Source organism: Chiloscyllium plagiosum, unplaced genomic scaffold (assembly GCF_037043375.1).
Source record: "Chiloscyllium plagiosum isolate Xiang-an unplaced genomic scaffold, Cpla_swu_hap1 HiC_scaffold_46, whole genome shotgun sequence".
NCBI lineage: Eukaryota > Metazoa > Chordata > Chondrichthyes > Orectolobiformes > Hemiscylliidae > Chiloscyllium > Chiloscyllium plagiosum.
Genome location: NW_028270184.1, coordinates 17,057,805 through 17,070,973, shown reverse-complemented (window position 1 = coordinate 17,070,973; position 13,169 = coordinate 17,057,805).

Sequence of the window (13,169 nt, the reverse complement as noted above, 5' to 3'; positions counted from 1 at the left end):
GGCAGCAGAGTGGCGCAGCAGTAGCATGCTGGGATCACAACCCAGTGGTCGGTGGGTAAAAGCAATCTTCTGCTAAATGTATTCTGGCACGGAAAGTTGTTTTCAATCGCATCGTTTTGATATCAGGAAACCCTTCAATGTGGAAGAAACCGTATTTATTCCGAGATGAGCGCCCGCGGTAGAATTTCATCTGTTCAGAGGATGGATTTGCAGGACTGTAATTACAAATGCCTTCTACTTTGTTTAAATGGCACACAATCTGAATGCAGTGAACACTTGTAATATTTTATAAATTCCTACTTCGGAAATAGAACCAGTCTGACTCAAGATTGGTATACAGACAGACTCTCACCTCGCACCCTGAATGCACAGAGTTGAGATGTCGCCTTTTTTCATAAAACCTTAAGTTATCTCGAGAATGTAACTTGAAATAAGTTTCTCGGATTTATAGATTAAATCCATTCTGAAAGATGCAAGACTTAACAGAAAGTGAGGATTAGTCAATAAATTGTATCAGATGCATGCATGTCACTGTTATCTTTGCTACAAATTCTGTCTCACGATCCTGCCCCATTAGTTGCCTGATAAAGGAGAAGCGCTCGAAAGTTAATACTTCCAAATTAACCTGGTGGACTATAACCTGGTGTGTGATTTTTAACTTTGTTCAGGGTATGGCAAGTGATTCCCTCTGCTGTTACATCACTGAGTTCACACCGAGACACTTACTATAGAAAGATTTCTATTTTCCTCAAAACCTCTTGTACCCCAGTAAGTCCACACTGTAGAGAGAATATTGACCTGACCCGAGTGCGAGAAGGGATTCACTCAGTCCGGCAACCTGCATTTCCATGAACTCTCTCACACTGGAGAGAAGCCGTTCCTCTGCTCTGCGTGTAAGAATGGATACATTCGGTCATCCACACGCAGCGAGTTTATAAATTAATGCAGGGTTTCTATTCTGCTGTTGCTGCTGTTGTGAATCGCACCCAGGATTGATAGGCTGACAATGTGTAGTGTGCTTTGTTAACATCTCCTGTAATTGATGGAGTTTAATGACCTGGACGTGTCACTGTTCTTCAGTATTTCAATGTGTGTTGTTTAAAACACCAATCTTTCCCAAATATGGCCATTTCCCTGAACTCGGCTCCACCACTATTCAGAACTTTGGCTTCATTTGATTTTTGGTGCAAAATCTACAACTCAATATCTGACGTGGTCCACGCATTGCCAATGGGCAAGTGCTGATTAATTTTTGTTGAGAAATCTTACTGACTTTCACAGTGACCCATTCATTATGGACTGAAAATGTAAAGGAAAATGAAGCAGAATAGTGAAAAGTTTTCGAGGCACATCAATAAATGTTTCAGCAATCCACATTGATCTTGATGAAGTTTGGAAGTTACTGGGTTCACGAATTTCTGTGACATTTATCAATACTCGGAAAAGGTCGACCTCGCAATAAAGCCGAGTTTCAAGCCTGCTCAGCAGAGGTGGGATTTGTCATTGTAGCAAATACTGAAGGCCCCTGACGTACAACACAAACCCAACAGCTGGAACACTTTTTCACGTCGAAGAACCAAGACAGTCATGTATACTGCAGGCAGATACCGTGCAAATAAACACTGAGTCAAACTGAGCAAAGAAATCCAAACTGCTGTCCCAGATTGAAATCTACATACTGTGTGCCATGCCATTGAGAAATAACGTGGTACAACCATTACCAACAATGCCCCTGCCCAAAATTGGCAGATGGTCAACTACACAGGGAGAGAAATGAATAGATTGAACTGGGTTGCACTATACACCGAGACTTACACTGGGGGTGAAATGCCCCAGTGTAAATTTTATGCTGTCCTGCATCTTTCTGTCATTGTTGTGTTGGAAGTGGTATCTTCCTGCCTTGCCCTGGAAATGACAATTGAACGAGGAATAAGCAGAAAGGTTCCTGGCAAGTTTGGAAACACAACTATTCTGCTCACCGACAGAAAGTGCCATCAGAAATGTCGCGCCTTCATGTCCACAGTAGGAAGAAAAAAGGCAAATTTGTGGACTGTACAAAATGAATCAGCTTCCCATCCCAGCAAGAAACTCATCGGCATGGTCACACTGGAGAGAGGATGTTCACGTCTGCTGTGTGTGTGGGAAGGGATTCACTGAATTATTCCGGTTCCAGAAACACCAACTCATTCACGATGAGGAAAATCTGTGTGAGAATAGATTTGCTCAGTCATCGAATCTCCAAATACAGTCTATAAAAATTCTGCTCATTCTTTGCCTTTGCTTTCAGTGTGAGAAGAGAATTCCCAAAGAAAAGCTGCACTCTCTTTCAGTGTTAAATTCTGCTCCTTACAAAAGCCCATGACCACTTATCAATGACAAAGGCTTCTGCCTGCCCACAACTATGTTACTGGCTCCTGGGGAGCTGAACATCTTGGGCTGTTAATGTTTTGGAAGAAACTATTGGATCTCTAGAGAATGAGCTGCTTTTGCTCAGCAAGAAGAAAGAAATACAGCTTGAAGAGAGTCGTTTATTTCCCACTTCCAGTTGCTGTCGACTGAGCCTTTTAATTTTACAAGCCACGGAACGTTCTAAGTGTGAACCAGTCACTCTGTGCTTCCTGCAATCAAGTACCGAAGGAAGGAAGATCGAGAAGCTGTATTCTGATCAGCAAAAGAAACATCTCAGCCAACCCTGTGGACAGGGACTATTGGGCTACCTTTCTAGTTTCTCACACCATGCATGATTTTGTTTTCGTATTGCTGCATAGATGGGGAACTTATATTGGGATTTTAAGTTTCAATGAGTAGTTCTATCCTAGTGTTTCATAATTGTTTATCTGGAACTAAAGTGTATTAATTTCTAATAAATAGACATTCTTGTTAAGTTCAGAAATTTGCTCCACTCTTCCTGTTATTCTGAGTGTAAAAGAGAAAAGAATTGGAAAACCTTGCATTTTTCTCAAAATCGTTGATATTTATGGTGGCTCTGGAACACTTCGGCTCATTTTGCAGTGCAAGACGCAATGAGGGGTAACTTAATGCTGTGGAAGAGGGCATCATGAATGTGTCACCGAGGTTCCCGGCTACTTTAGATCTGCAAGAATACAATGAAAAATGAATAAACTTGTTGTGAAAGAATCTTGAGAAAATCGTGAACAATGAGAGAGCTCAAAGTGTTCCCCCACTGCTCCTGAAGCTCTGGAAGTGAAGCAATACAGAACAAATCTGTCTAAAAGGCACAGGACCATCACAAAAGGAGGATAATAAAATTGATGAATTGAGAAAATAAAATTGGAAACGCTTTGGTAAGTACACAAAAATGAAGACAATTTATAATCAGGAATACAGAAATGGCAAAGAATCCACGCAATCTTGACTCTCTTCACAGACTCTCTAACATGATGTGGATGAGCAGGTTTTCGACTGGGGTGAACAGTTAAAAATCACACAACACCAGATTAGAGTCCAACAGGTTTATATGAAATTACAAGCTTTCGCTTTCAAGTAAAGCACCTCGACTATAAGCTGGTGTTGTCTGGTTTTAACACTGTACTTGATGGCCTTTTTAAAGTTGCGTTGCAGTGTGGTGCCATGATGGTATAGTGGTTAGTACACTGTGTGGTGCGCGCAGCAGAAGCCAAACCATCACTCCATCAAGGATTCTCCTCATTTTATTCCACGTAGCACTTGATAGAGAAACGCGGAATGAAATCAACCATTTTCAACATGAAATTATTCTCCGAGGTGATGATTTTATTCATTCAAACCCTAGCTCTCTCACATCTCCGCACCTCATATATCAGGATTCAAACCCACCCATTCTGGAAGATTTCTCTCCCTCCCACAATCACTAACCCTCCTTTCCGTCCCTCCTCCCATTTCCCTGAGGCACTGCATAATCAACACTCACTTTCACTTTGACACTGTTCAGTCTGTGCTGCTGCGGTCACTGCCGCTGGATGACGTGCCCCAATCCCGCCATCGGGACCTCCAAACCCTTCAATCTATTTAGTTCCCGCGGTTGTGTGATCAAACCTCATGTAGCAGCTTTTACTGGCATAAACTAGAGATTATTGGAGCATCAAGACACAAGGCAATATTGAGCAGAAGATATTTTATTGGAAAAGACCCGTTTTCGTACCTTTCTGCGTCATTTGTTTCACTTGTTCATTCGGCTCTATTTAGAGTACTGTGTGCAGTACTGTAATTCACATTATAGCGGGGATGTGATAGCACTGGGCGCGGTGCAGAATAGATTTCAAAGAATATTGTCTGGACTGAAGAGGTTCAGTTATGGAGAGAGATCAGACAGACTGGAGATATTTTTCTTAGAGCAGAGGACATTGAGATAAGTCATGATTGAGATGTACAAAATAATGAGAGATAAGGATAGGGTAGACTGAAAGAAAGATTCCCCCTAGATGGAGGGACCAACGGAGGCGCGGGGTGTGATAGGCGTAGATGTATGGTAAGAGGCTGAAAGGTTTGTGTGGATGCGCTGAAAAAACTTTTCCAACCAGAGGGTGGTTGAAATTTTGTCCACCCCAGTCCAACACTCACTCCTCAACGTCATGGCTTCAATTGTGCAGACATTGTTGGAGGGCTGTTTGCAGTCCTGGTCCCCTTATCTTGGGAAGGATGTACTTGCAGTGCACTGAAGTTTCATCAGACTGATTCCTGGCTTTTTGGAACTGTCATATTAGGTGGGATTGTGTCTTTAATCTTTGGAGTTTAAAACAAAAGTAAGGTGATCTCGCAGAAAATTTACATATTTCTGAAAGAGTCAAGTGTGGGTGGATACAGAAAGGATGTTCCCTGCCCGTGGAGTCCACAACCAGGGGCAGAGTCTCCGACTAAAAGGCAAGCCATTTAGGATTGAGATGGGGAGGACACTCAAAGGGTGATGAACTTTTGAAATTCTCTTTCCCAGAGGGCTGTGGAAGCTCAGTCATTCAGTAAGTCCAAGAGAGAAATTGCTAGATTTCAAGTTACTAATGACAGCAAGGTACATGACGATAGCATGGGAATGTGGTACTGAGAGAGGTGATCAGCCATGAATTAGAATGGAAGAGTTAGTTTGAGGGACTGAGATGATCCAACACAGTCATATTTGGCTGAGACCTCACCAGTTCCTGAGCCTGTATAACTCAGACACAGCTTCCTTTGCCCCTGCTCCATCTGAGACAATATACAGGCCTGGATGTGATGAATAGGAAAATCCAATCATTGTGTTTACTGGTGAATTCACTGGTGTGTGGGCAGGTTACACAAATGTACAGATTTCATCCCACACATGGTACATATTAACGCTTTTGAACCATTGTGAGCATGGTGGTGCATCAAGAGATGGGATGACTGAGTAAATCCCTTCTCCCACTTTGGGTAGTTGATTCGTCTCTCACCAGGAATGCTCACTGGGTGTTTGAACAGGGTGGATGACTATGTGAGCCCTTTCCCCAACTCGCGCAGGTGAATAGTCACTCCCCAGTGTGTAATCATTCGGTGTTTGAGGAATGGTCTCTGCCCAATTTGTAATCACTGGGTGTTTGAGCAGGTTGGATGACTGAGTGAGCCCCTTCATCGACGAGAGGCAGGTAAATGGTCTCTCCCCAGTGTGCAGTCACTGGGTGTTTGAGGAGGGTGGATGAAGGAGTGAACCACTTCGATCACTCAAGCAGATGAATGGTCTCTCCCCAGTGTTACTGTGCCAATGATTTTCAAGGGCAAGTGGGTAATGGAATCCCTTCTCACAATACCCTAATTTCGACGCTTTCTCCCTGCTCTGATTGCATTTGTGTCCTCACAGAGCAACTGAAGCCTCATCCACACAAAACAATACATAACATCCAGCCTTTGTCTCACATAATTGTATTCTGGATGTACGTCTGCTCGCTGAGATGGAAGATTCATTTTCAGACATACAACACCATACGAGGTAACAACGCAAGTGAGTCTCCAGATGAAGCACTGGTGGCATGGCCTGCTTTCGATTTATGTGTTTAGGTCTTCTTGGTTTAGTGACATCATTTCCTACAGTGACATGATTTTCTGTTCTTTTTCGCAGTAAGTGGCAAATGCGATCCAAGTCAATGTGTTTGTTGAAAGAGTTCCATATGGAATGCCATGCTTCTCGGAATTGTCGTATCCATCTCTGTTGGCTTGCCCTCGGATGGATATGTTGTCCCATTCGAAGTGTTGTCCTTCCTCATCTGTATATAAGGATACTAGTAAGAGACGGTCATGTCTTTTTGTGGCTAGTTGATGTTCATGTATCCTGGTGGCTAGTTTTCTGCCTGTTTGTCCAATGTAGTGTTTGTTACAGTTCTTGCAACGTATTTTGTAAATGAAATAAGTTTTTCTTTTGTCTGCATAGTGCCTTTCAAGTTCATTAGCTGTTATTTTAGTATGTTGGCGGGTTTGTGGGCTACCAAAAACAGCAGCTAATGAACTTGAACGATCCTATCCAAACAACAATCAAAACCAATGTCATTTACAAGATGCGTTGGGAGATTTCAATTGCAGCAGCATATTGGATTTGTACATCATTGACCACTTCAACAATTATGACAGCTGGGATTTTTTTACAATCTTACTATGCTGATAGATAACTAGAGCTGAAGTTTAAACTGCAATTCTTGGTTGAGGGAAGAGCTTACAGGAAACTTTTCCCTTTGAAAGATCGTATGAGGAAAGGCTGAGGCACTTGGGGTTGTTTTCATTGGAGAAAAGAAGGTTTAGGGGTGACTTGATAGAGGTGTACAAGATGATTAGGGGTTTAGATAGGGTCGACAGTGAGAATCTTTTGCCACGTATGGAGTCAGCTATTACAAGGGGGCATAGCTTTAAATTCAGGGGGTGTAGGTGTAGGACAGATGTTAGGGGTAGGTTCTTTACTCAGTGAGTCGTGAGTTCGTGGAATGCCCTGCCAGTAGCAGTGGTGGACTCTCCCTCATTATGGGCATTTAAGCGGGCATTGGATAGGCATATGGAGGATAGTGGGCTAGTGTAGGTTAGGTGGGCTTGGATCGGCGCAACATCGAGGGCCGAAGGGCCTGTACTGCGCTGTATTCTTCTATGTTCTATGTTCTATGAAACTTCAACATGATCATCACAAAAGTGAAGTTGTACATAGTGGACACAAGCAACAGAGCTTTGAGTGATTTAGGCAAGGTCGAGGATAAGAAGCTGCCCAAGCAGATGATGGAATGAAACACCAACCTTGTAAACCTTCCACTTTAACTCACACATACAACACCAATTGGTTTTTATCTTGATTTTCACCACAAATTATAAAGTTGCTTTTCACAGCATGTTAGAATCGAAGGCTTGTATTGCAGGAAATTTGTGCATCTCAGTAAATGAAAGCAGGTTGGCAGGTAAAGGTGGTGGTGAGCGATGAAAAGCATACCCGGGTTGGCAGGAGGTAATGGTGCTTGAGGTGAGCTATGGAAACGGTTACCCAGGGTGGCAAGAGATGGTGATGATAGTGGTGCTGAGAGATGAAAAGACCAGAATTGGTATGACATGGAAACGATGGGAATTGCAGCCAGTGCTTTTGTAATAACGATTCTAACGTCACTGCAGATATTTTACAAATCCCTGCTAATTTCATGAACATTGATAAACCAAGTAAATCATTTCCTGAGAAGGTCTTGAAGTGGGAGATGACACGGGGCAGGGTAACACGAGGCACACGGACACACAAGATGGTCGCTGTACCGTAAGTTGGCCACTTGACACATAAGATGGCCAGCAAAACACAATTTGGGGACAGACAGCAGAGCAAATTCCCCGGGGCCAGCAGAATGCTGGCACAATGCACGAGTTGATCAGTTTAAGGCGGGTGAGGGAGAGAATATATTTTAGTACCGTATACAGCCCGCCGAAGGAGTTGTGAAGCACAATTGGCAAATTCAGGTAACATTGGACTCTGTAGAGGCGAACAATGCAGAGTCCAGTTAGAGTTTATGTTAAAAGTTGGGTACTGTCTGTACTTGTAATTTCCAATGTAGTGAGGAAGAGGAGCTGATCACTGTGACCAAGAGCCAAAGCTCAGTGGAGCACACGTTAACAAAGTGGGGAGCATGGACACTGTGAGTAACCATGATACCCTGCCAGTCTGTGGTAAAATGACAGAGCTTGAATAGTGACAGTGGCGAGGAGGTTAAAGAGTCCCACCAGTAGAGAGCACACCGGGCTAGAAGTAGATTTTGGGGCCTATCGGGAGGTGTTGGGTCAGTAGAGGTGGCCGGGAGGGTAGAGGAATCCCAGTAGAGAGCACACCCTGTTGAGCCAGAATTCCCAGCTGACCAGTAGGTACCGACTAGTAGTGGTGGCCAGAAGGGTAGAGAAGCTCAACCGGTAGAGAGGACACCTTGCTAGGAGGCTGCTAGACCCTTACACACGGTGCTGGGACAGTATTATTGTCCGGGGATTAGAGATGTCCCCCCGCCCCCCCCCCCCCCCCCCCCACCCGCCACCACCCCGGTTAGGAACCACTTACTGTCGGTTGTATCCGTGGGAGACACAATCTGTGAAATGGCAGATCCAAGTTTTAAGAGGAATACAGCAGGTTCCCTTACTGAGAAATACAAAGCAGACAGACAAGGGTTGACAGATCAAGTGAAGAAAAGTGGTTGGGATCCACAACAGAGAGAATGGGTAGATCAACATAAATGTAACAAAACTACAAAGGTTGGGTTAATATTAGTCTAACAATTAGCAGGCCTAATTCAACAAGTGAGTGCCTCCACGAGTAGGTAGAGAAAGAAATAGGAAGAAGTTAAAGAGCTGGAGTAAAGAACACAAGAGTTAGAGCAGGGAACAATGTACAATACTGCAGCCACTGAAACAGAATAAGACACATAGAAGCAGTATGTGGGAAAAGCATGGGGCACCCCCAAAAAACTACCCAATACACCGAGGAACTGAGGGTAACCCAAGGTCAGCAGTGCTGACAACTAGCTGCTCCCATTTGTGATTTTAAGGGAGGGGGAGAATTTATGTCCCACAATAATATGAGGGAGGAAATGTGATATTCTAATAGGCACCAGAGCGGCTGTATCCATCACAAACTTTCCCTTACCCCACATAAATAAAATGATTTACTTAACTGTGGTATGAAGGGGATAAAACACTAACTTACCCAAGCGAAACAACCCTCATAAAAATAAACAATATGTATATCTCCATGAAATTCCATGTATGCCTAAATAATGAGGGCACCATAATGGGCAATGATCTCATGAGAGAATATAATGTTCTAATTTATTGTGCAGAAGGGAAATTGATTTGGTCCAGACAGGACGGTTGAAAGACAGGGATTGGGAAACTTACATGTCACCTTGAAACTATTAAAGTGGCTACAGTCACCGAAAGGGAGGATTCGGAGTCATCTGTGCTTCCATCCCCAGAGCATGGGCAGAAACAAAGTCAGATACAGGTCTAGTTAACTCAGACCCGGTAAGGGTTCCCCGACTGGAGCATAAGCCCACCCCTCCCCACCCCCCCCCCCCAACCCCCTCCCCCGCGCCCCCCCGGCAACACCCAATAAAACCCTTATTAGAGAAAGCAGCTGTGGAGATAGTGAAAGGGCTACTGAAACAGGGAATCCTGAAAGCAACCACAAGTACAACAAATTCACCGGCAAGGCCAGTAATAAAGCCTGATAGGAGCTATAGGCACCCCACTGATTACATAGAAGTAAATTAGGTCACCCCCAAATTGCACCCATTGCAGCAGACCCCTCCACCAGTTTAAATGGCTTGGCACCAAGCACAAGATTTTTACTGTTTTAGACAAAGCCAATGGTTTCTGGTCTATCCCTTTATATCGAGTCCCAGAGCAAATTTCCTTCTATAGTGTAAGGGTCAGGCAGCATACGTGAAGTTGCCTACCACAAGGGTTCAACGGCAGCCCCACTATTTTTTAACAACGTGAAGAGCGACATTCTGAAGAGAATAGATTTACCAGAGGGTAGCACTGCCCGCCAATATGTAGACAATATCCCAATTGCCTCAGAATCCGACTTAGGACACCAGGAAGCTTTATGACTAGCAATACAGGAATTGGCAACTGCAAGTTTAAAAGTTAGCCCCACGAATGCAAAAATTGGCAAAACTCAAGTCTTATACCTGGAACATATTATATCCCATGACTCAAAGAAATGCCCAATGACCGCAAGAAGGCAAACCAACAGATACCATGACCTTCCATTTTCAGGGGAGCCAGAAAGGCCTTGGCACTATTTAACTACACTTAGAGCTTTTTCCTCAAGTTTGTAAAATTGGTTGAACTGATTCACACTAAATACATCATAGTAGAGATACTAAACACAAGGAAACCAAGGGACGTCTCCAATATGGGAAGAGCATTATAGGAGGTAGTTTTTTTTCCCCAAGGCAGTCCGTGTAATAGTTGGGGATACAGGAGAAAACCCAACTGAGGGAATTCTACACACGGGGTAACGCACAACTGTGGTGATATCGATGGGGATGAAAATGGGGAAAAGTAAAGGTTACCACCCGAGACACAGCCGAGGAGTCCCACTTTGTGGACGGGTCACGAAAATACATAGCACGGTCGTTCCAAACAGAATGGTATCTGGTAAATGATAAGTTAGAAACACTTATGTCCAGAGGGATTGATGGATATCTGTCCGCACGGGTAGCAGAACTGGTAGCACACGCCAAAGCACCTCAACAAGCGAAAGGAATAATCATAAATATATACACAGAATGTCAATATGCCTTTGGTGTAGTCCATGACTACATGGTGGCATGGGATAGAAGAGGGATAGAAAATGATTCGCCACTGCAGGGGGAATCCCTATCAGACACCAATTAAGAAATCAGGCAATATTGTGTGGCAGTGAACAGACAAAAGAGGCTGCAGTAATAAAAATAAACGCCCATCAAAAGGAGCCAGCAAAAGAGAATCCAAGTTTGCAAAAGTTCAAAGGAGACCAGGCAGCAGACTGAGCAGCTCAGAGAGCCCCAGAAAAAGTAGCCATTGATGAGGCTGCAGTAGCCACTATTGAATTAGGAAAGACGATATCCAACTTCTGCTGTGACAGCAGCACACTCCGCAGAGAGGGAGAAAGCAATGGAAACTGCAGGCAGCAGTCAAAGGGGAGGATGATGTCTGGAGATGAGCGGACAAGGTGGTAACACCAGCACGTATACAGAACACATTGCTTGAACTGCACCACGGGCTCTCCCTTACAGGTAGAGAATCTGTAATAGCAAGCAGAGTGAGACAGTGGTGGTGGAAAGGAGTGGGAAGAGATGTGGCCAATTACTGCCACAGATGCATGATTTGTGCACAACATCATCAGGGAGACCCATAAAAGTGGGGATGGGATACTGCCCTGGTAGGGACCCTGGGAAAACCTTCAGATATATTTTACAGGACCACTACCACCCTCCCATGGGAAAACGTACTGCCTGGTCATCATAGAACAATTAACCTGGTGGGTAGAAGCATTCCTTCCCAAAAGCTGCACCACATCCACTGTAGCCAGAATATTGGTAGAGGAGGTAATACCGAGGTGGGGGAGCCCTCCAGATCGACACTGAAGAAGGGACACATTTCACAGGGAACGAAATTAAGACTGTCTGTCAATTACTCGGCATTAAACAAAAAAAAATCGCATTTCCTATCACCTCCCAGATATCAGGGATGGTAGAGAGAATGAAAAGAACGCTCAAAAAATTGTTTACCGCAATGCAAACCTCAGGCAGAACATGAGCTGAAGTGCTGCCAGACATGCTAATGAATTAAGAGTAACCACCAATCAGGCAGCCAGGCTTAACCAATATGAATTAATAACCAAGAGAGCAAGGCAATTACCAGAGAAAATAATCGCAGTTTGTAACGATGTGGGTCGATTAAAAGACAACATTTCCCCATATGTGATAGAATTTACTGCTCAATTGAAAGGGGTGCAAATATAAAGTCATAGAGTCAAAGAGATGTACAGCATGGAAACAGACCCCTTAGTCGAACCCAGCCATGCTGACCAGATATCCCAACCCAATCTAGTCCCACCTGCCAGCACCCGGACCATATCTCTCCAAACCATTCCGATACATATGCCCATCCAAATGCCACTTAAATTTTGCAACTGTACCAGCCTCCACCACATCCTCTGGCAGTTCATTCCATAAACGTACCGCCCTCTGTGTGAAAATGTTGCCCCATAGGTCTCTTTTATAATTTTCCGCTCTCTGACTAACCCTATGCCCTCTAGTTCTGGTCTCCAACTAACCCTATGCCCTCTAGTTCTGGACTCCACGACCCCAGGGAAAAGACTTTGTCTATTTACCCTATCCATGCCCCTCATAATTTTGTAAACCTCAAAAGGTCACCCCTCACACTCTCACATCTCCACGTTTCATATGTCAAGATTTAAATCCACCCATTCTCGGAAATTTCTCTCCCTCCCACAATCGCTAACCCTCCTTTCCGTCCCTCCTGCCATTTCCCTGAGCTACTGCACAATCTAACACTCACTTTCACATTGACACTGTTCAGTCTGTGCTGCTGCGGTCACTGCCGCTGGGTGACGTGCCCCAATCCCACTATCGAGACCTTCCAACATTTCGATCTATTTAGATTCCGCGGTAGTGAGATCAAACCTCATGTAGCAGCTTTTACTGGCATGAACCAGAGATTATTGGAGCATCAAGACACAGGGTAATATTGAGCAAACAGATTTTATTGGAAAAGACCAGTTTCTGTAGCTTTCTGCTTCATTTGTTTCACTTGTTCATTCGGCTCTGCTTAGATTAATGTGTTCAGTTCTGCAATTCACATTATAGTGGGGATGTGATCGCACTGGGAGCGGTGCAGAATAGATTTAACAGCATATTGTCTGTACGAAGAGATTCAGTTACGAAGAGATTAGACAGACTGGGGTTGTTTTTCTTAGAGCAGAGGAGATTGAGGGAAGACATGATTGAGATGTACAAACTAATGAGAGATGTGGATAGGGCAGACTGAAAGAAACGTTTCCGTCTGATTGTGGGAGCAATTTGGGGCGGGGGTGGGATAGGAATAGATTTATGGTAAGAGGCAGAAAGGTTTGAGTAGATGTGCCGAAAAGCTTTTTCAGCCAGCGGATGGTTGGAATTTTGTCCACCCCAGTTCAACACTCCTCCACATCATGG